The 24,046-nt window shown below is 45.6% G+C and overlaps 1 pseudogene; it reads right to left on the reverse strand.

The window, feature by feature from the left end:
• Positions 1 to 1,051: 1,051 nt before the first annotated feature.
• LOC108532575 (40S ribosomal protein S16-like) overlaps positions 1,052 to 24,046 on the reverse strand; it is a 30,337-nt pseudogene continuing 7,342 nt past the window's right edge.

The following is a 24,046-nucleotide window of genomic DNA, read 5'->3' on the forward strand; positions in this document are numbered from 1 at the left end:
TCAGAGTCTCACTCTGTTGCCAGGCTGGAGTGCAGTGACACCATATTGACTACCTGCAACCTCCACCTCCTGGGTTCAAGCGATTCTCCTGCCTCAGCCTCCCCAGTAGCTGGGAGTAGAGGTGCATGCCACCATGCCTAGCTAATTTTTGTGTTCTTAGTAGAGATGGGATTTCACCATGTTAGTCAGGATGATCTTGATCTCTTGACCTCGTGATCCGCCCACCTCGACCTCCCAAAGTGCTGGGATTACAGGCGTGAGTCACCGCACCTAGCCAAGACTAAACTTTTAAAATGTATTTGTAGGTCATTTTTATGTCTTTAATTGGTTTCACCTACTTTGTCCACTTTGCCATTATGCTTTCCTTGTGATTTTGCAAGAATGCTCTATATAGCAAACATATTAAATTTTCTTCTGTTACATCACAAATATTTTTCCAGGATTTGGTTTTATCCTTTTAACTTTACTTGTGGTGGGCTTTCTTTTTTTAGACATGTGAATTTTAATTGTTTATTTTTATTTTTATTTTTTTGAGACGGAGTCTCTCTGTCACCCAGCCTGGAGTGTAATGGCACGATCTCAGCTCACTGCAACCTCTGCCTCCCAGGTTCAAGTGATTCTCCTGCCTCAGGCTCCCCAGTAGCTGGGATTACAGGCGCACACCACCACGCCTGGCTAATTTTTTATTTTTTGCATTTTTAGTAGAGATGGGGTTTCACCATGTTGGCCAGGCTGGTCTCGAACTCCTGACCTCAGGTGATCCACCCACCTCAACCTCTCAAAGTGTTGGGATTACAGGCGTGAGCCACCGTGCTCGGCCTTTAACTGTTTATATAGTAAAGACTGCCAATCTGTTATAACTGGCATTTTTGCAAAATACTTTACTTTCTTGTTTTTTTTTTTTTGTTTTTTTTTTTTTAACTTTAAAATCCCTCAAACGTTGTTTATTACACAAGTGAATTCTGATCCTCTTGATGGGCTTATCGGCAGGATTTATCGTAGCAAATATAGGCACTAGAGCCTCCAAACTTTGGACTTGCAGCAAACAGTGTCAGCTGCCGGAAGGATACATGTCATACTGGATGAGGATGTCTTTGATCTCCTTCTTGGAAGCCTCATCTACACATTTCTTTTCTATTTTTCTTTTCTTTTTGAGATAGGGTTTTCTTTTCTTTTTTTGAGATAAGATTTGGCTCTGTCATCCAGGCTGGAGAGCAGTGGCATGATCTCAGCTCACTACAAGCTCCGCCTCCTGGGCTCAAGGACCCTCCCATCTCAGCCTCCCAAGTAGCTGGTACCACTGTCGCGCGCCACCACGGCCAGCTAATTTTTGCAGTTTTTTTTGTAGAGGGAGGGGGTTTTGCCCTGTTCCCCAGGCTGACCTCAAACTCCTAGGCTCAAGCAATCTGCCCGCATCGGCCTCCCAAAGTACTGGGATTACAGGCATGAGCCCTCACCCGCCCACATACTTCTGGCAACAGGCCACAAGGGCTTTGGAGATGAACTGACAGATAGCACAAATAGGACCCACATGACCGTCCCCCATCACCCTTCACGAATGTACACACCAACAAATCGCCCCTTGCCCAGAAGCAGCACGGGTTCTAGCAGCTTGTATTGCAGCGTGCCTGGCTCGATCATCTCCAGGGCCGCCAGTTCACCTTGTCCAGGCCATTAGGGCGTTTGCCGTGCACCACAACCGTGGCTTTCTTCTTGCGTCTGAAGACCTGCACAGACTGCAGCTGGCCCCTGGATGGCTTGGCTAGGTAGATTAGAGCTCCCCACCACGCAGCGCCACAACCGGAAAAAGGGCAACTTTTCCAATATGGTTTTATTTTTCTTTTTTGTTGAGACAGGGTCTCGCTCTGGTTGCCCAGGGTTGAGCGCAATGGCGCCATCTTGGCTCACTGCAGCTTCAGCCTTCCGGGCTCAGGTAATGCTCCCACCTCAACCTCCCAAGTAGCTGAGATTACAGGCACAGGCCACCACCCTCGGCTGGTTTTTTTGTGTTTTTTGTAGAGACGAGGTTTCACCGTGTTGCCCATGCTGGTCTGTAACTGGTCTGTAACACCGTGTTGCCCATGCTGGTCTGTAAAGAGACGAGGTTTCACCGTGTTGCCCATGCTGGCCAAGCAATCCTCCAACCTTGGCCTCCCAAAGTGCTGGGATTACAGACGTGAGCCACCACGTCTGGCCTCATTTATTTTTAAGTATGTAAATCACCTAGAGTTTATTTTGCACAGGGTCTGAGGTAGGATTCCAATTGTATGTGTGTGTGCACATAACTTTTTTTTTTTCCTGAATGGTAGGCAATCATTCCAGCCCCATTTCTTGAATAATGTATACTTCTCCTGCTTGTTCCTGTGTATTTCAATAATATACTAGTTGGATAGTGAGATTTGGTATCAGAAGGATCTCCTTTAGCATAGCAGAAGGACTCCAGCATAGTAGACTGACCCCAGAGTGACGGGACCGGAGGTGTGGAACAGTAGAAGGCTCAGTTGATGCAACCCTGTGGGAGAAAAAGTGAATGCCTGAATTACAACAGGCACTTTGGAGAGGTGAGACGCTGATAGCCTCACTCTTTTCTCTGTTTTCCTGTAATCACCTCTTCTAGCGGCCTTTCCCAAATCTGTAAGCCTCCTTCTGTCGTCAATGGAGGAGATAAAGCCCAGTTGTTAATCTTGGAGAACTTGGATTCAGAACAGTTCATTTAAATCTTGACTTAACCACTTACTAACAGCCACTTAACCACTTACTAACAGCATCGTAATCTCAAGCAAGTTTCTTTATGGTTCTGGTCTCAATTCTCCCATCTGAGAAATGGGGATAATAGCAACAGTTATTGCAGAACATATCAAGGAGGATTTGACCGGCCGAGTACAGTGGCTCACACCTGTAATCCCAGCACTTTGAGAGGCCGAGGGGGGCAGATTGCCTGAAGTCAGGAGTTCGAGACCAGCCTGGCCAACATGGCGAAACCCCGTCTCTACTAAAAATACAAAAATTAGCTGGGCGTGGTGGTGCATGCCTGCAATCCCAGCTACCCGGGAGGCTGAGGCAGGAGAATCGCTGGAACTGAGAGGCGGAGGCTGCAGTGAGCAGAGATTGTACCACTGCACTCCAGCCTGGACAACACCACAAGACTCCGTCAAATAAATAAATTAAATAAATAAATAAAAGAGGATATGATCAGCTAATTATTCATGTAAGGGTCTTTTCCTGGTGCCTGGCGTGGACTGGTTTTAATTAGTCATATTGTTATCAGTTTGTTTTTAAGAAAAGGTGTGACCATCACCTTTCTCAATGGAACAAAACTTGTATCCTACCTTTGGATGGGTGTGGAGGTCTGGGTTTAAAAGAGAGTATGGGTCAGGCATGGTGGCTCACACCGGTAATCCCAGCACTTTGGGAGGCAGGCAGATCACCTTAGGTCAGGAGTTTGAGTCCAGCCTGGCCAACATGGAGAAACCCCATCTCTACTAAAAATACAAAATTAGCTGGGCATGGTGGTACACGCCTGTAATCCCAGCTACTCAGAGGCTGAGGCAGCAGAATCGCTTGAACCTGAAAGGCAGAGGTTGAAGTGAGCCAATATTGTACCACTGCCCTAAACCCTGGGCAACAAGAGCAAAACTCCATCTCTCACACACACACACACACACACACAAAACAAAGAGTACATAGAGGGGTAGGTGGAAACAGCAAGGTGACAGAAAGGGATTCCAGGTCAAATGATGGAAGGCACTGATCTAGAAATGTTTTCTCTAGGGGGCTTGTTTTTTTTTTGTTTTGATTTTTTTTGTTTTGTTTTGTTTTGTTTTTTTGAGACAGAGTCTCACTCTGTGACCCAGGCTGGAATGCAGTGGCACGATCTCTGCTCACTGCCACCTCCACCTCCCAGGTTCAAGCAATTCTCTGCCTCAGCCTCCTGAGCAGCTGGGACTACAGGCGCCCACCACCTTGCCTAGATAATTTTTGTATTTTTAGTAGAGATGGGGTTTCACCAATTTGGCCAGTCTGGTCTTGAACTCCTGACCTCGTGATCCACCCACCTTAGCCTCCCAAAGTGCTGGGACTACAGGCGTGAGCCAGCATGCCTAGCAGGGGCTTGTATTCTTTAAGGTGTGCTTATGCAATGAAGCCTGAGAACTAAGGACTACCATTAGTAAAAATAAGTTAGCAGATTAATTAACCCAGCACAATGGCTCATTCCTATAATCCCAGCACTTTGGGAGGCCAAGGCAGGCAGACCTCTTGAGTTCAGGAGTCTGAGACTAGCCTGGGCAACATGGCACAACCTCGTCTCTACAAAAAATACAAAGTTAGTCAGGTGAGGTGGCTCATGCCTGTAGTCCCAACCAACTGATGGGGGAAAGGATGGGAGGTGGTTTCAGGAGTGGGGAGTTGCTGAGGCAGCTGAGGTGGGAGAATCACTTGAGCCTGGGAGGTTGAGGCTGCAGTGAGCCAATATTGCACCACTGCACTCCAGCCTAGGTGACACAACAAGACCCTGTCTCAAAAAAAAAAAAAAAGCAGATTAATTAATAATGCCCTATATTGTCACCACTCCACACTTCAACACAACTATTTGTTTATGTAAAGATTCGGTCAAAAATAAAGACACAGGGGACTTTTTTTATTTCTCATATTTTTAAAGGAGTTGGGGTAATAGCTATAGTCGATTGACCCACATCTTAAAGGGCACAGTGCTAAGCCTTTTAAAATTTCTCGTGTAATACCCCTTCCATAATAACTCTGAGGTTGTTATTATCATCCCCAATGTATGGATGAGAAAAGGGAGTTTCTCAGAAATGAGGAAGTCACTTGTATTCAGCCACCATTACTAATGACCTAGATTCAAACCCAAGTCTCTGTGACTCCAGCACTCAAGCTCTAAACCCAATGATGAATACATTGACCTTCAGTTGGAATTTGGAAGCTTGGAAGCACAGCTTGTCAGATGGAAGAAATTATCTCCTGAAACATTTAGTACCCTCTATTTATTTAGAAAATTGTCGACCCAGGAGGGGCACGGTGGCTCATGCCTGTAATCCCAGCACTTTGGGAGGCCAAGGCAGGTGGATCACCTGACGTCTGGAGTTCAAGACCAGCCTGACCAACATGGAAAAACCCCATCTCTACTAAAAATACAAAATTAGCCAGGCGTGGTGACACATGCCCGTTATCCCAACTACTTGGGGGGCTGAGGCAAGAAAATCGCTTGAACCTGGGAGGTGGAGGTTGTGTTGAGCTGAGATCCGCCATTGCACTCCAGCCTGGGCAACAGAGCTAGATTCTATCTCAAAAAAGAGAGAGAGAGAGAGAGAGAGAGAAAATGTTACTGCTAAATACACTGCTAGGAACAGGAGACAACAGAACCCAACATGTGACATGACAAAGGCTTCAGAATCTGTATAGATTCCCTCTTCAGCATCCCCTAAAAGTGATAGCAGCCTTCCCTGGATGGAGAGAAAGAAAGAAAAGAAAGAAAGAGAGAGAGAGAGAGAAAGAGAGAAAGAGAGAAAAAGAAGGAAGGAAGGAAGGAAGGAAGGAAGGAAGGAAGGAAGGAAGGAGAGAGAGAGGAAAGAAAGAAAGAAAGAAGAGAAAGAGAGAGAAAGAGAGAGAGAAAGAAAGAAAGAAAGAAAGAAAGAAAGAAAGAAAGAAAGAAAGAAAGAAAGAAAGAAAGAAAGAAGAAAATTGTCGGCCCAGTGCGGTGGCTCCCACCTGTAATCCAAGCAGTTTGGGAGGCCAAGGTGGGTGGATCATCAGAGCTCAGGAGTTTGAGACCAGCCTGGGCAACATGGTGAAACCCTGTCTCTACCAAAAACACAAAAAATTAGCTGGACGTGCTGGCATGCACTTGTAGTTCCAGCTACTGGGGAGGCTGAGGTGGGAGGATCAGTTGAGCCTGGGAGGCGGAAGTTGCACTGAGCTGAGATTGTGCCATTGCACTCCAGCCTGGGTGACAGAGTGAGGCCATGTCTCAAAAAAAAAAAAAAAAAAAAAAAAAAAAAAAAAAAAAAAAAAAAGAAAAGAAAAGAAAGAAAAAGAAAAGAAAAGAAAGAAAGAAAGAAAAGAAAATTGTCAAGCCTGGAAGGACCAGTGTCCTTGCATTATACTGCTGGAGAACCTGGAGCCCAGGAAAAGAGACATGCCCAACCTGACGATCCATGGAGTTTTCCATTGCATTCTGGGTCTCCTGACCCCAATGCAGTATCTGTAATCTCCACGTGGCCTCAAGATCAAAGACCCAGAAGATGAAGAGGGGGAACCTGCTTGGTGCAGGGCAGCCTACACAGTGAAAAAGACATTGTTTCTGCCCAAAGAAGCCTGCAAATCAGCAAAGGAGAGAATTCAGGCCCAAGTAACAAATGACAAGAGAAAGAGGGTAACAACAAAAACCTTTAGGGTCTTTAAAGGGCTTCATCTCTCAGGACAGAATTGGGGAAGACTTCTTGGAGGAGGTTATGGGGGAGCTCAGCCTGCAGTAGAGACCACAGGAAGGTGGAGGGGCACACCTAGAAGGTAGTACTAGTAACAATTAATATTTATTGACCTGGCTGGGCATGGTGGCTCATGCCTGTAATTCCAGCACTTTGGGAGGCTGAGGCAGGCGGATCACTTGACGTCAGGAGTTCGAGACCAGCCTGGCCAACATGGTGAAACCTCATCTCTACTAAAAATACAAAAATTAACTGAACGTGCTCACTTGAACCCAGGAGGCAGTGGTTGCAGTGAGCCGAGATCGTACCACTGCACTCTAGCCTGGGTGACAGAATGAGATTCTGTCTCAAATAAAAAAAAGAAAAATTGTATTGAGCCATAATGTACAGGTTCTATGCTAAATACTATACAAGTTACAAGTACGAGCTCCTTTAAATCCCATATCAACAGTGTAAGGTAGGTATGATAATTACACCTATTTTTCAGAAAGGGGAAATTGAGACCTAGAAGATAAGGGAGTAGTCCAAGGACATGTGGCCGGGCAGTGTCAGATTCCAGAATGAGAATAAAGGCTGGAACGGAGTGACTCCGGCATTTGGATGCCTGAGGGAGGACTCCGGGTCGGCAAGGGGGCAAGGATGTAGGATGAGGGATAGGAGATAAGGCACTCTTTGTTGAAGGCAAATCAACTTCCAGCTTTCCCCAGGCTCTTCCCTGACTACCTGGGGCCTCCTACAGCAGGCAAGGAGTACTCGGTTAATGGGGGTCAGGACCCAGACTCACTGGCCTCTGGATGTGCCAAAAGATCTTCCAGAAGCCACCAGCACTAAGTTGAGGAGCCCTGGCTAAAGGGTCATGGAAGCTGTTGGACTCATACTGGAACCACACGTCCAGGCACCTATTCCTGATTGATCTTATACCAGCCCTGGGAGCTCCGTGGGGCAGACCTTGGACCCTAGTGCCAGAATCTGGTGCATACTTTCCAAATGCCAATCACAACTATGGCTCAGCCCACATGAGGACAGTGGGGTTTACGAGTAAGGGCACAGGCTGTGGCAGCAGCCTAAGCCCCGCTCTAACAGCTGTGAGACCTCAGGCCAGCTCTAGCCCTCAGGACTTCAGTGAGTACCTGAGAGTGATCATCCCTACCTCATGGCTGGTTAGGAGGAATCTGTGAAATCAGATGAATGACAGCCAGTATAATGCCTGTTTAAGAAATGCTAAATTCTTGCACTTGACTTTGAGGCTTTTCTTCTTGGAGCCGGTTGGGCATGGGATGGGCATGTTCCAGTCCTTGTTTCCTTTTCTTCCCTAAAAACAGATCTATGGGTCTTTTGAGAGTTAAGAATGTTACTGCTTCTCACCTGATAGTGGTGAAGGAAAAAAGAAAGAAAAAACAAATACAAGTATTGAAAGAAAGAAAGAAAGAAAGAAAGAAAGAAAGAAAGAAAGAAAGAAAGAAAGAAAGAAAGAAAGAAAAGGCCACACACAGTGGCCCATGCCTGTAATCCCAGCACTTTGGGAGGCCAAGGCAGGTGGATCACTAGAGGTTAGGAGTTCAAGACCAGCCTACCCAACATGGTGAAACCCCATCTCTACTAAAAATACAAGAATTAGGCTGGGTGTGGTGGCTCACACCTGTAATCCCAGCACTTTGGGAGGCTGAGGCGGGCAGATCACCTGAGGTCAGGAGTTTGAGACCAGTTTGGCCAACATGGCAAAATCCCATCTCTACTAAAAATACAAAAATTAGCTGGGCATGGTGGCACATGCCTGTAATCCCAGCTACTCAGGAGGCTGAGGCAGGAGAATCACTTGAACCTGGGAGGCAGAAATTGCAGTGCTGAGATCACATCATTGCCCTCCAGCTGGGGCAACAAAGCTAGACTCTGTCTCAAAAAAGAGAGAGAGAGAGAATGTTACTGCTAAACACTGCTAGGAACAGGAGACAAAGAAGCCAACATGTGGAATGACAAAGGCTTCAGAACCTGTACAGATTCCCTCTTCAGCATCCTCCAAAAGTGATAGCAGCCTTCCCTGGATGGCACCCACTATTTCAAGGGAGCCGCTTTCTTCAACTGTCCTCTACCCCAGACCTTCTTGAGATGCTGCTGGAGTTTTGTTCACCCATTACACTCACTGAACATCAACCTAGTGTTGTGGATGTGAGACAACTCAATGGCAAATGGGAAAGCCACTTAATGGACCAACAAAATGCGGTGCATACATACAATGAAATAGTACTCGGCCATGAAAAGGAAGGAAATTCTGACACATGCTACATCATGGATAAACTCTGATGACATTATGCTAAGGAAATAAGCCTGTCACAAGAGGATTTTTACCTATATAAGTAGAGTAGTCAAATCCATAGAGACATAAAGTAGAATAGAGGTTACCAGGAACTGAAGAGAGAAGAGAATGAGGAGTTAGTATTTAATGGGAACTGAATTTCTGTAGGAGAAAATGAAAACGTTCTGGAGATGGATGCACAATAATGTGAATGTACTTAATGTCTCTGAACTGCACACTTAAAAGTGGTTAAAATGGGCAGGGTGTGGTGGCTCATGCCTGTAATCCCAGCACTTTGGAAGGCCAAGTTGGGCGGATCACTGGGTCAGGAGATCAAGACCATCCTGGCCAACATGGTGAAACCCTGTCTCTACTAAAATACCAAAAAAAAAAAAAAAAAAAATAGCCGGGTGTGGGGTTGGGCGCCTATAGTCCCAGCTACTCGGGAGGCTGAGGCAGGGGAATCGCTTGAACCCGGGAGGCAGAGGTTGCAGTGAGCCGAGATTGCGTCACTGCACTCCAGCCTACCGTTGGAGCGAGACTCTGTCTCAAAAAAAAAAAAAAAAAAAAAAATTTAAATAGTGGTTAAAATGGTAAATTTTGTGTCATGTATATTTTACCACAATTTTAATGATTAAAAATAAAGGAGGGGATGGGCAAATAGGGGATTTCCTGCTCCCAGAGCTCTCCCCGTCTAGATTTCTTATCACAAAGCCATGTGATAAGAAATCTGAACAGCCTGACTAACATGGCGAAACTCCCTCTCTATTAAAAATACAAAAAATCAGCTGGGCATGGTGGCGCGCCTGTAGTCTCAGCTACTCAGGAGGCTGAGACCAGAGAATCACTCGAACCCGGAGGCAGAGGTTGCAGTGAGCAGAGATTGTGCCACTGCACTCCAGCCTGGAGGACAGAGCGAGATTGTGTCTCAAAAAAAAAAAAAAAAAATCTGAACCGTACAGGCAGCTGTGGGTGTCTCAGTCTGGTTTTTCTCCCAGCCCAGGGTGTAGAGGGTTTCCTGGAGGCAGTGAGTCCTTTCCCTGCTGGGAGGCGGGCAGCCTGGGTGCGGCCATCTCCATGCGTACTGCAGAAGTCCCTTCAAAATATGGCTTTTTTGCTCGGTACCCTGGGTCAGTCTGTAATCCCAGCTAACCCAGCACATTGGGAGCATGAGGGGGAAGGATTGCTTGAGCCCAGGAGTTCAAGGCTGCAGTGAGCTGTGATTGCACCACTGTACTCCAGCCTGGGTGAGAGAGTGAGGTTCTGTCTCAAAAAGAAACTTTGTTGTTGTTGTTGTTGCTGTTGTTTTGAGACTGAGTCTTGCTCTGTCACCCAGGCTGGAGCGCAGTGGCGTGATCTCAGCTCACTGCAACCTCCACTTCCCAAGTTCAAGCGGTTCTCCTGCCTCAGCCTCCCAAGTAGCTGGGACCACAGGTGTGTACAACCACGCCCGGCTAATTTTTTTGTGTTTTTAGCAGAGATAGGGTTTCACCGTGTTAGCCAGGATGGTCTCGATCTCCTGACCTTGTTATCCGCCTGCCTCAGCCTCCCAAAGTGCTGGGATTACAGGCATGAGTCACCGCGCCTGGCCTAAAAGGAAATTTTTTTAAACGACAAAATACAGCTTATAGACCTGTGGGTCCCAACCACCCCCGAACCGTGGCAAACCAAGCTAACCATCAACTGCTCAATTAGGTCAATCGTGGTGGCTCGTGCCTTTTCTTTTCTTTTCTTTTTTTTTGACTCGCTCTGTTGCCCAGGCTGGAGTGCAGTGCAGTGGTGCTATTTTGGCTCACTGCAACCTCCGCCTCCTGGGTTCAAGAAATTCTCTGCCTCAGCCTCCTGAGTAGCTGGGATTACAGGCAGATGCGCCACCATGCCCAGCTAATTTTTGTATTTTTAGTAGAGACGGGGTTTCACTATCTTGGCCAGGCTGATCTTGAACTCCTGACCTCGTGATCCATCCGCCTCAGCTTCCCAAAGTGCTGGGATTACAGGTGTGAGCCACTGCGCCTGGCCCGTGCCTATTATCTCAATGATTTGGGAGGCTGAGGTGAGAGGATTTCCTGAACCTAGAAGTTCAAGACCAGCTTGAACAACATAGCAAGACTCCCACTCCACAAAAAATTTTAAAAATTAGCTAGGCATGGTGGCACTGGCCTGTGGTCTCAGCTACTTGGGAACCTGAGATGGGAGGATCACTTGAGCCTGGAGTCTGCAGTGAATTATGATGGTGCCACTCTCCTCCATCCTGGACAACACAGTGAGAACTTGTCGCTAAAAAAAAAATTTAGGCCAGGGACAGTGGCTCACACCTATAATCCCAGCACTTTGGGAGCCCAAGGCGTGTGAACTGCTTGAGCCCAGGAGTTCCAGACCATCCTGGCCAACATGGTGAAACCCTGTCTTTACTAAAAATACAAAAATTAGCCCGGTGTGGTGGCACGTGCCTGTAATCTCAGCTACTTGGAAGGCTGAGGCAGGAGAGTTGCTTGAACCCAGGAAATGGAGGTTACAGTGAGCTGAGTTTGTACCACTGCACTCCAGCCTGGGTGACAAAGCAAGACTCAGTCTCAAAAAAAAAAAAAAAAAGAAGTAAAAAGTAAATAAAATGTAAAATTATTTTATAAAACTGCTCAACTAAAATTCACTTCTCCCGTTAAGTGGGCTTTGACCAGAACAGAAACAAATGTCGCGGACAGGGCACCCCTCAAATGACCCACTGCTGCTCCTGAATTTCCAACCTAGGTAATGGCCCTAGTCCCTGTTATTAGCCCTCTTCTTTCCCTGCTACCTTCCTTCTCGAACTCTCAAATCCAACTTGACCTTTTGTTACCCACTTTTTTTTTCTTTTCTTTTGAGACAGGGTCTCCCTCTGTCGCCCAGGCTAAACTGAGCAAACAACAAAATACAGCTTGTAGACCTGTGGGTCCCAACCCCCTGCTTTGTCACTGCAACCTCAACCTCCCAGGTTCAAGTGATTCTCCCACTTCAGCCTCCTGAGTCGCTGGGATTACAGGTGCCCACCACCACGCCTGGCTAATTTTTTTGTACTTTTATTTTATTTTATTGAAACGGAATCTCAGTCTGTTGACCAGGCTGGGGTGCAGTGGCACGATCTTGGCTCACTGCAACCTCTGCCTCCCGGGTTCAGGCAATTTCCAGCTAATTTTTGTATTTTTAATAGAGATGGGATTTCACCATGTTGGCCAGGCTGGTCTCAAACTCCTGACCTCAAGTGATCCGCTGCCTTGGCCTCTCAAAGTGCTGGGATTACAAGTGTGAGCCACCACGCCGGGCTTTGTTACCCACTTCTAGGGCCCAAGATAGGGAGAACTGAATGGGTGTCCAGGGGTCTGATTCTAATACTGCCGCTACCTCCTTCTCCAGGCCACTCACAGGTCAGTGATAGGCCAGTCACAAGACCTTTACAGATGGGAGCTTGGTAGAGGTGAGAGTGACATGCCCTAAAGCATTAGGGCAGAGATATGCAGAGCTGAAAAGAGATTGGATGGCTGTCCCAAAACAAAACTAAACTTGACTCAGGATTAATGTATCTAAAGAAGGAATGTACCCAGGAGTGGCTGCCGGAGGGCAGGAAGGGAAGGGACTTTGTCAGCCTGGGAGTCACAGAAAAAGCAGAGTTATTTATTTATTTTTACTTTTATTTATTTATTTTTTTCGAGATGGAGTCTTGCTTTGTCGCCCAGGCTGAAGTGCAATGGTGCAATCTTCAGCTCACTGCAACCTCTGCTCCCAGGTTCAGGTGATTCCCCTGCCTCAGCCTCTCGACTAGCTTGGATTACAGGCGCCTGCCACCATGCCTGGCTAATTTTTGTATTTTTAGTACAGACAAGTTTCACCATATTGGCCAGGCTGGTCTCTTGTCCAGGCTGGTCTTGAACTCCTGACCTTGTGACCACTGGCCTCAGCTTCTCAAAGTGCTGGGATTACAGAGTGAGCCACCGCGCCTGGTCATGCCTGGCTAATTTTGATGTGTTTTTTAATAGAGACAGGGTTTTGCCATGTTGCCTAGGCTGGTCTCAAACTCCTAACCTCAGGTGTTCTGCCCACCTTGGCCTCCCAAAGTGGTGGGCTTACAGGCATGAGCCACCGTACCCGGCCATATTCATTCGTTTATTCAACAAATGATTACTAAACTCTCACCCTATGCTAGGCGGTGTTCTCGGTATTAGGATATTGAGTGAGTTATACACACAGTTGGAACCCTGGCCTTGCAGAGCTTATATTCTAGGGAGGGAGTCAGACAATAAAAAAGATAACCAAATATAGTAAGTTATATGGCAGATGCAGATAAAAGATACAGAGAAAATAAAGTTGGCTGGATGCAGTAGCTCATGCATGTAATCCCAGCACTTTGGGAGGCTGATGCAGGAGGATGGCTTGAGTCCAGGAGTTCAAGACTGGCCTGGGCCAGGCATGGTGGTTCATGGAGCAAGACTCCATCTCAAAAAAAAAAGTCATCAAACGGAATATAGATTTCCAAGTTTGGGGAGGAGGAATTGCAATTGTTGTTGCTGTTGTTGTTGAGATGGAGTTTCGCTCTTATTGCCCAGGCTGGAGTGCAATGATGTGATCTCGGCTCACTGCCACCTCCGCCTCCTGGGTGCAAGTGATTCTCCTGCCTCAGCCTCCCAAGTAGCTGGGATTACAGGCATGCCCCACCACACAGGGCTAATTTTGTATATTTAGTAGAGACAGGGATTTTCCATGTTGGCCAGGCTGGTCTCGAACTCCCGACCTCAGGTGATCCGCCTGCCTCGGCCTCCCAAAGTGCTGCAATTACAGACATGAGCCACTGCGCCCAGCCGGAATTGCAATTTTTAAAAGGTTAACGATGGCAGAGAGTTGGTACTAAGGCAAGACTTGAAGTTGATGAAATTCACTGTTTGGATGCCTGGGGAAGAGTATTCCAGGTAGGGGGATCCACAAAGGCAAAAGACTTGGGGTAGGAGGAGGCCTGGAGCACTGGAGCAACAGTGAGGAAGCCAGTGCTGGAAGGGACTTTGCAAGTGGGGAGAAGGAGATGAGGTCAGCAAGGAAACAGGAAGCTACGTGGTCTAGGGCCTTGTAGGCCACTGCAAAGATTTGGCAAGACCTATGGCAGATCCCACTCCTGTTCAGGGGAGAGGGGTCTTCACCAGTGGATTGTTTGTTGTTGCTGTTGTTTTATTTTATTTTTTTAGATGAGGTCTTGCTCTGTTGCCCAGGCTGGAGTGGAGTGGCACAATCTCAGCTCACTGCAACCTCCGCCTCCCAGGTTCAAGCGGTTCTCCTGCCTCAGTCTTCTGAGTAGCTGGGATTACAGGCAGCTGCCACTACGCCCATCTAATTTTTGTATTTGTAGTAGAGACCGGGTTTCACCATGTTGGTCAGGCTGGTCTTGAACTCCTGACCTGATGATCCTCCCGCCTTGGCCTCCCAAAGTGCTGGGATTACAGGCGTGAGCCACCGCACCCGGCCACAAGTGGATTTTAAGCCTTCTCCTCCCAATGGGGGGATGTGCAGGGCAGGTCACTTGGGACCGATACCTTTGAACAGTGAAAGCCCATAACTAACCTGCCTGGATTCCAGGCCCACCTGGTAACCTCCAGGTCATACTCTGGCTTCCCAGGGATAGATCTTCTAGAGGGAGAAAACCTGGACATTGTTCTCACTGTGAAACTTCTACTTTTTTTTTTTTTAAACAAATTTTTTATTAGAGATGGGGTTTCTCAGTGTTACCCAAATCAGTCTCAAATTCCCAGCCTCAAGCAATCCTCCTGCCTTGGCCTCCGAAAGTGCTAGGAGTGAGCCACTGTGCCCAGCAGGATCACATTCTTATGTCATATTTCATTAAATGCACCATCCCAATACATTTTTTCTTTTTAAAGACAGAGTCTCACTCTGTCACCAGGCTGGAGGGCAGTGGCGTGATCTCAGCTCACTGCAACCTCCACCTCCTGGGTTCAAGTGATTCTCCTGCCTCAGCCTCCTGAGAAGCTGGGACTACAGGCACAAGCCACCATGCCCAGCTAATTTTTGTATTTTTAGTAGAGACGGGGTTTCACCATGTTGGTCTCGATCTCTTGACCTTGTGATCTGCCCACCTCGGCCTCCGAAAATGCGGGGATTACAGGCATGAGCCACTGCACCCGGCTGCCTGCCAATACATTTTTAATTTTAATTGGAAAATAATAATCATATAATAATTGTATGTGTGTGTATATATATACATGTGTGTGTATATGTATATGTGTGTGTGTGTGTGTGTGTGTGTGTGTGTGTATATATATATATATATATATATATATATATAGTAGAGACAAGGTCTCTCTGTGTTGCCTAGGCTGGTCTTGATCTCCTGGACTCAGGTGATCCTCCTGCCTCAGCCTCCCAAAGTGCTGGGATTACAGGCGTGAGCTACCATGCCTGGCCATCATTTCTGTATTGCTCTGGACTTCTCTTACACGTCTAAGGCTTCCAGAATGACAGGGCAGTAGCAAGGCTGCACTGTAGAAGGTCATTCGGGAGGAGATGGAGGCAAGCAAACAGCACTGGGCCACAGAAGAGGACCTGGTATCCCATGAGAAAAGAGGACAAGGAGTGGGGTTGCTGTCGGGAAGCTAAGAGGTAGATATGAGGTGTTTAAAATCCTCTATTGTGATATATAGACCAGTGGAACAGAACAGAAGCCTCAGAAATAATGCCACACATCTACAACTATCTGATTTTTGACAAACCTGATGAAAACAAGCAATGGGGAAAGGATTCCCTATTTAATAAATGGTTTTGGAAAGTTGGCTAGCCATATGCAGAAAACTGAAACTGGACCCCTTCCTTCCCCTTCCTTAACAACTTATACAAAAATTAACCAAGATGGTTAAAGAGTTAAATGTAAGACCTAAAACCATAAAAACCCTAGAAGAAAACCTAGGCAATACCATCCAGAGAACATAAGCATGGGCAAAGACTTCATGGACTAAAATACCAAAAGCAATGGCAACAAAAGCCAAAATTGACAAATGAGATCTAATTAAACTAAAGAGCTTCTGCACAGCAAAAGAAACTATCAGTCAGAGTGAACAGGCAACCTACAGAATGGGAGAAAATGTTTGCAATCTATCCATCTGACAAAGGGCTAATATCCAGAATCTACAAAGAACTTAACCAAATTTACAAGAAAAAAAAACCCCACCAAAAAGTGGGCGAAGGATATGAACGGACACTTCTCAAAAGAAGACATTTATGCAGCCAACAGACACATGAAAAATGCACATCATCATTGGTCATTAGAGAAGTGCAAATCAAAACCACAATGAGATACCATCTCACGCCAGTTAGAATGGTGAAATTAAAAGTCAGGAAACAACAGATGCTGGAGAGGGTGGGAGTGTAAATTAGTTCAACCATTGTGGAAGACAGTGTGGCGATTCCTCAAGGATCCAGAACCAGAAATATCATTTGACCCAGCAATCCCATTACTGGGTATATACCCAAAGGATTATAAGTCATTCTGCTCTAAAGACACATGCACATGTATGTTTATTGCAGCAGTGTTCAAAATAGCAAAGACTTGGAACCAACCCAAATGCTCATCAATGATAGACTGGATAAAGAAAATGTGGCACACATACACCATGGAATACTATGCAGCCATAATAAAGGATGAGTTCATGTGCTTCGCAGGGACATGGATGAAGCTGGGAATCATCATTCTCAGCAAACTAACACAGGAACAGAAAACCAAACACCACATGTTCTCACTCATAAATGGAAGTTGAACAATGAGAACACACGGACACAGGGAGGGAAGCTTCACACACCGGGGGTTCTGGGGAGGGATGGCATTAGGAGAAATACCTAATATAGATGACAGGTTGATGGGTGCAGCAAACCACCATGGCATGTGTACACCTACGTAACAAAAGTGAACGTTCTGCACATGTATCCCAGAACTTAAAGGATAATAAACAAACAAAATGCTAAAGCAGAAAAATAATTAAATAAAATATCAAAAACAAAATCCTCTGCTGTTCAGCAGGATCAAACAGACTATGAACTTCAGAGCACAAAACCTTGGCCTTTAGAAATGTGTTTTTATGTATGGGCAAACCTTTGGGATCTGTGTCCAAAAACAGCAATGAATATTGTGCTCTGTACTCTGTCTCCGGTTGTCCCACTCTCCCTCAGTGAAGCTCCAGCTGGAAAAGGGACTTTCTTTTATGAAGAAAGAGAGAAGGTGAAACAGTTATAACCTAAGGAGAGTAATTACACATCAGGCCAGAAATACCCCACTGTGTTTCCAAGTGAATGTAATGTTGTTTGAACAAGTTGAACTAAAATTTAATTTGGCTGATCTTGAATTTGCAGAACACACACATACACACAAACCTTCACATGGAGTGGGGGGGAGAAAGACCTCGTTGCTTGGTGTTGTATTTTAAGTTTAGGTAAATGTAGGAGGCTGTACTCAAGCCCTGACACTTGGCTACCCTGAGGCTCACCCTGTGCACAAAGGAGTGCGTCAAAACTGGGGCAGGTTCTGGTCAGTCAAGATGTTGGACATCACAAGGAATAAAACAGACAGGAGAAGAAGGCTTCAGTGTGTCCTAGAAAGAACTCTGGATTCGCACACAGGGGAACCAGGAGTTTGCTGAGTGATCTTGACAAGTCGCTTAACCTCTCTAAGCTTCAGGCATAAAATAGTCTGTGAAACCCTCCCTATGGGCAGAAGTGGCAGTGTGCATTTAACAACACCGATGGCAGGAGAACTGCAACAAGGGTACTGCCATAGGTTGCTGGTGGGTTTGGGGGAAAAGTACCCAGAGTTAACCCTTTAGTAGCTGGATCATAGGGAGGACCAGGGCACTCCAGGAGAGGAGCCAGTGTGGTGGGGGACGCTCAGTGGTCTCAGGACAGTGGCTATTTACCAGCTACTACAATGTTGACATAATATTGCAGCAGCAGTTACAATGGCACAACTTATGCCAGTGTGTATCACATGAATGGCACTTTGCCTATGGGCTTCCTGCAAAGATTAAGTGAGATCATGCAGATGAATGAATGAGTGGGTGAATGGGCATCTTGGACTGTGCTCATAAGTCAAGAATGCTCTTAAAAACATTTTATTGAATATCTACATTATGCCTGTTTTCATGCCAGATGCTGAGGATGAAAATTCCTTGGGGCAGTACATGATGGATGGGAAGGGCATTGCCAGTGGAGGGCACAGTATGAACAAAGGCACAGAGGTAAAAACAAAAGTGAGCAAAAGCAAGCAAAAAATAACCACAAACAGACAAACAAATAAAAAGCAGCCTGCCTTGCTCAAGAAGCCACAGGTGTTATGGTGCTCAGCATAAAGTTTGAGATTGGAAAGAGCAAGAGATGGACTCATGGAAGCATAATAAGGACCAGTCTTGTTAGAGTTGAATGCCGCCATAGAGGGGCACCAAGGACAGGCAGTAACAGGTTATTTGCAAACTAGAATAATCAAGGCCGGGTGCGGTGGCTCACGCCTGTAATCCCAGCACTTTGGGAGGCTGAGGTGGGAGGATCACCTGAGGTCAGGAGTTCGAGACCAGCCTGAAAAACATGGAGAACCTCTGTCTCTACTAAAAATACAAAATTGGCCAGGCATGGTGGTGCCTGCCTGTAATCCCAGCTACTCAGGAGGCTGAGGCAGGGGAATTGCTTGAATCCAGGAAGTGGAAGTTGCGGTGAGCCGAGATTGCACCGTTGCACTCCAGCCTGGGCAACAAGAGCGAAACTCCGTCTCAAAAAAAAAAAAAAAAAAAAAAAAATCACTCCAGCAGCAGTGTGGAGAATGGTTCCCAGGCAGGGAGGCTGTTTAGGGAATATTGCAATAATCCAGGTTAATGAAGATGAAACAAAAAATAAATTTGCAGAATAAATTCAAAATATGAAGTATTATTGGTTTTGTTTTGGGGCTTTTTTTTTAGACAAAGTCTATCACCCAGGCTGGAATGCAGTGATACAGTCTTGACTCACTGCAGCCTGGACCTCCTGGACTCAAGTGATCCTCCTTCTTCAGCCCCCTAATAGCTGGGACTACAGGCGCACACCATCATGCCTGGCTAATTTTTTTTTTTTTTTTTTTGAGATGGAGTTTTGCGCTTGTCACCCAGGCTGGAGTTCAATGGCGTGATCTAAGCTCACTGCAACCTGCGCCTTCCAGATTCAAGTGATTCTCCTGCCTCAGCCTTCCGGGTAGCTAGGATTACAGGTACCCGCCACCACGCCCAGCTAATTTTTGTATTTTTAGTAGACATGGGGTTTCACCATGTTGCCCAGGCTGGTCTTGAACTCTGGACATCAGGTGATCTGACGCCTGGCTAATTTTTATATGTTTTCTAGAGACAGGGTTTCACTGTGTTGCCCAGGCTGGCTTCAAACTCCTGGACTCAGGCAATTCTCCTGCCTTGGCCTCCCAAAGTGCTGGGGTTACAAGCACGAGCCACATACCTGGGCAATTTTGTTTTGTTTTTAAGTGGAAGAGTGAGAGAAAGACAAACAGGGTCAAAACTAGGTCAGTGAACACCGGGCTAGAGAGAAAGTGACATATTTAAGAAATATTTAGAAAGGAAGATCTGTACAACTGGAAGATTAGTTATTTATTTATTCAATTGAGACTGAGTTTCACTCTTGTCACCCAGGCTGGAGTGCAACGGCGTGATCTCAGCTCACTGCAACCTCTACCTCCTGGATTCAAGCGATTCTCCTGCCTCAGCCTCCCAAGTAGCTGCAACTACAGCTGTCCATCATCATGACAACCTAGTTTTTGTATTTTTAGTAGAGATGGGGTTTCACCATGTTGGTCAGGCTGCTCTCGAACTCCTGACCTCAGTGATCCACCAGCCTTGGCCTCCCAAAGTGCTGGGATTACAGGAGTGAGCCACCATGCCCAGCCTGGAAGATTATTTAAATAAGAGGTATAAGGGAGAAAGAATAGTCAAGAGGAATGCCCAGGTTTCTGGAGTGAGTAACCCAGAGGTGACAGTGCTACTAAGATCAGAAACTGAGGGACCCAAGATGGTTTGGTGTAAAAATGTTAGGAAGATGTTAAGCTGAAGGAATCTCTGGGACATCTAGTACCTCAGCCTGACCCTTATCCTGCAACATTAACAACAAAAAAAATGTGTTTGCTATGAAAGAACAGGAATCAGAGGTCCAGGTTTGAGTCCCAACTTTACAACTAACCAACTGTGGACCATGGACAAATCAGTTAACCTTTCTGGGCCTCAGATTTCTTCCACTTTTCAAATGTCCATGATGCTCAAGCCAAGGGTTTTGAACAGGAATAAACAGTATATTAGAGATCTTGTTCTATTTCCACCATCTCTTATTTGGTAACCATTTATATGAATCGAAACTGATGCAAAACATGTTTCTTTTCATTGTCATACCCCACAGTGTAAAACTGAGAAACAGAGCAGGAGAGAAACAAGAGATGCTGAATTCTTCCTGCACACGATACAATAAAGTTAAATAATGTGGGGTTTTAGTTGTTCTCTACAAGAGAGCTTGATTCAATAGCGTGGTTAGCAAGCTCTACATTGGCCCTCTCTCTTTCTCTGCAAGGGCAATGAGATATGTACTTTCTCAAGGGCACCAGCCAACCGCCCTACATCAGTCATTCTCTCTAATGAAGCTCGCTCCATTCAGACCCCATTTTCTTGTACACAATTCATTTTATTAAATGGCTGCAGCTGCAATTAGGGGTGGTAGAATCCAGGCATGTTTTGGGTTCGAGATGTGTACTGTGTGATTTTCAAATACTTTGGGTTTGGCAAAAGCCAAGACACATTCTGTCAAGTTCTTTTCCCCTTCGTTTTAAGCCCGTGTGTATTCAAGAGAAATATGGTCCATCTGATTTTCATTCATTTTCGCTTAACTCAACAAAAAGTTGTCTCAGAAGAGCTAGAAAATGTCCAAGAAGCAAATCTAGCCTCTTTAATGGAAGCCTTGTTAGAATCTCTTTCTCTCAACCCCAGACAGCTTGACATTCTCCAAACAGGCCAAGCCTTTTCATTTCTCTGTGTCTTTGTACTTGCTTCCTAAACCTGGAATGATGGCCTTGCCCTTTACTCTCTTCTCTGTCTATTGACTCCTACTCCTCCCCAACTCCAGCCCAAATGCTTTCTCCTTTATGAAGGCTTTCCCCATTGCCCAACTTGCAAATTTAGCCCTCTGGCCCTCCACATCGGCAGGTTCTGAATCCCTGTGGATGGAAAATATTCAGTGGGAAAAAATAATTAAGAAAACCAACACAGCAATAAAAAATAAGGCAAATAAAAACCAAGACACTGTAACAACTAGATAGCATTTACAATGTATTAGGCATGATAAGTAACCTGTAGATAACTTTTTTCTATTTCTTTTTTCTTTATTTTTTATTTACTTATTTATTTTTGAGACAGGGTTCTGTCACCCAGGCTAGAGCGCAGTGAGTGGCACAATCTCAGGTCACTGCAACCTCCACTTCCCTGGTTCAAGTGATCCTCCCACCTCAGCCTCCCAAGTAGCTGAAACTACAGGCACATACCCAGCTAATTTTTTGTACTTTTTGCAGATACAGCAGGGGGAGGGGTCTTACCATGTTGCCAAGGCTGGTCTCGAACTCCTGCACTCAAGAGATCCTGCCCACCTTGGCCTCCCGAAGTGCTAGGATTACAAATGTGAGCCACCACGCCCAGCAGAGATAATTTTTTAGAAACAACAACAACAAAAAAGACCATTAAAAAAATACAAATAAAAAAATACAGTCTAACAAACACAGCATTTACATTGTATTAGGTATTGTAAGTAGTCTAGAGATGGTTTAAATTATACAGGAGGATATGCATAGGTTATATGCAAATACTATGTCATTTTATATAAGGAACTTGAGCATCCAATCTCCCATGAACACGAAGGGACAACTGTAATTGCATGATCCTCTTGAGATCCTGTATACTTCACTTGTAGTGCTAACTAGCTCCTGATTTCATTCTGCTTTGGGTTACAGACAGTTGTTGAACTAGGTTAGCCGAGCCCTCACTGATGTCTGCTTCAGCGTTAAGCCCTTGACCTTAATTAAAGGCCTTCATAAGAAAGGGCAGACAAAAATTGGCAATTGTGGTAAGGCTGTTGCCAAAAACATTAATTATTGTGTCTATCAATGTCCTTCTGTGGGCTTCCAGGTGAGAAGTGAGCTTAAGGTTTAAGGACCAAAATAGCAATGGACTTCTTCCTTTCTGATAATGAGAGCTATGGAACTTAGCTTGTTCCCTTTTTGTCTTGGCTGCCAGGAAGCTAAGTTGCTAAGATGTGATGCTCAGTCATCTATAGCAACTATATCACATGCTAGTTTCCTTCTTTTTTTAATGACTTGGTTTTCTATTTCTATACTATTAACTTTATAATGGAAAAAAATAGTCTTCACTATGAGTCACTTCAAATAGTTTGTAGAGTGGCAGAGTAAAAATACGAAGAAGCTATTCATGCTGGCTTCATCTGCGGAACAGGTCTAGGATTTTGGAGTAAGAGGAAAAGGTTTTATTTTATTTCATAAATTGTTTGAATTTCTTTCTTTCTTTTCTTTTTCTTTTTTTTTTTTTGAGATGGAGTCTCCCACTCTGTTCCCCAGGTGGAGTGCAGTGGATGATCTAAGCTCCGCAACTCACCTCCCGGTCAAGGGGATTTCCTGGCCTTCAGCCCTCCTGAGTAGCTGGGGACTACCAGGCAACCCACCACTACAACCCATGCTAAGGTTTTTGTAATTTAGTAGAGACAGGTTTCGCCGTGTTAGCCCAGGATGGTTCTCGATCCCTGACTCTTGTGATCTGCTGGGGTCTGCCATTCGTGTTTGGCATCCCATAGAGAGGTTTGGTGATTACAGGCGTGAGCACGACCTGCCAACTGTTTGAATTTCTTACGGTGTCTATATTAGTTAAAATAAAATTAATTTTTTAAATGTAACCATTTATAATTCTGACTCTCCCAGGAAGGAGCTAAAAACTTCTTTCTTTCTTTTCTTTCTCTCTCTCTCTTTTTTTTTTTTTTGAGACGGTGTCTTGCTCTGTCACCCAGTCGGAGTGCAATGGCACCATCTTGGCTCACTGCAACCTCCGCCTCCTGGGTTCAAGCAATTCTCCTGCCTCAGCCTCCTGAGTAGCTGGGACTACAGGCACCTCCCACCACACCCAACTAATTTTTGTATTTTTAGTAGAGATGGGTCTTCATCATGTTGGCCATGCTGGTGTCAAACCCCTGACCTCAGGTGATCTGCCCGCCTCGGCCTCCCAAAGTGCTGGGATTACAGGCGTGAGCCCCTGCACCCGGCCTTTTTTCTTTTCCTTTTTTTTTTTTTTTTTTGGGATGGAGTTTCGCTCTTGTTGCACAGGCTGAATACAATGTTGTGGTCTCAGCTCACTGCAACCTCTACTTTCTGGGTTCAAGTGATTCTCCTGCCTCAGCCTCCCAAGTAGCTGGGATTACACGCATGTGCCACCACACCCAGCTAACTTTTTGTATTTCATAGAGATGGGGATTCACCATGTTGCTCATGCTGGTCTCAAACTCCTGACCTCAGGTGATCCGCCCGCCTCAGCCTCCCAAAGTGCTGGGATTACAGGCATGTGCCACCGCACCTAGTCTTTTATTTATTTATTTATTTTATTTTATTATTATTATTTTTTTGAGATAATATCTCACTCTGTCACCCAGGTTGGAGTGCAGTGGCGTGATCACAGTTCACTGTAGTCTCGATCTCCCAAGGCTTGGGTGATCCTCCTCTCTCAATCCCCTTAGTCACTGGAATTACAGGTGCATGCCACCACACCCAGCTAATTTTTGTATTTTTATTTATTTATTTATTTATCTATTTTTGAGACAGAGTCTCACTCTATTGCCCAGGCTGGAGTGAGTGGCATGATCTTGGCTCACTGCAACCTCTGCCTCCCAGGTTCAAGCGATTCTCCTGCCATAGTCTCCTGAGTAGCTGATATTACAGGTGCACACCACCACACCTGGCTAATTTTTGTATTTTTAGTAGAGACAGGGTTTCAACATGTTGGACAGGCTGGTCTCAAACTCCTGACCTCAAGTGATGTGTCCGCCTCATCTTCCCAAAATAGTGGGATTACAGGCATGAGCTACTGTGCCCGGCAGCTATAAGCATCTTGATAGCACAGCTTATACCATTTATACTTATCTGTGGATCTCCCATCATATAGCAGAGTACCTTCTACATAACTGGCATTCAGAAAATATCTGTTAAATGGATGGGGGGAAAAGTCCACCT

This window comes from Rhinopithecus bieti, unplaced genomic scaffold, assembly GCF_001698545.2.
Source record: "Rhinopithecus bieti isolate Rb0 unplaced genomic scaffold, ASM169854v2 scaffold_9663, whole genome shotgun sequence".
Lineage (NCBI taxonomy): Eukaryota > Metazoa > Chordata > Mammalia > Primates > Cercopithecidae > Rhinopithecus > Rhinopithecus bieti.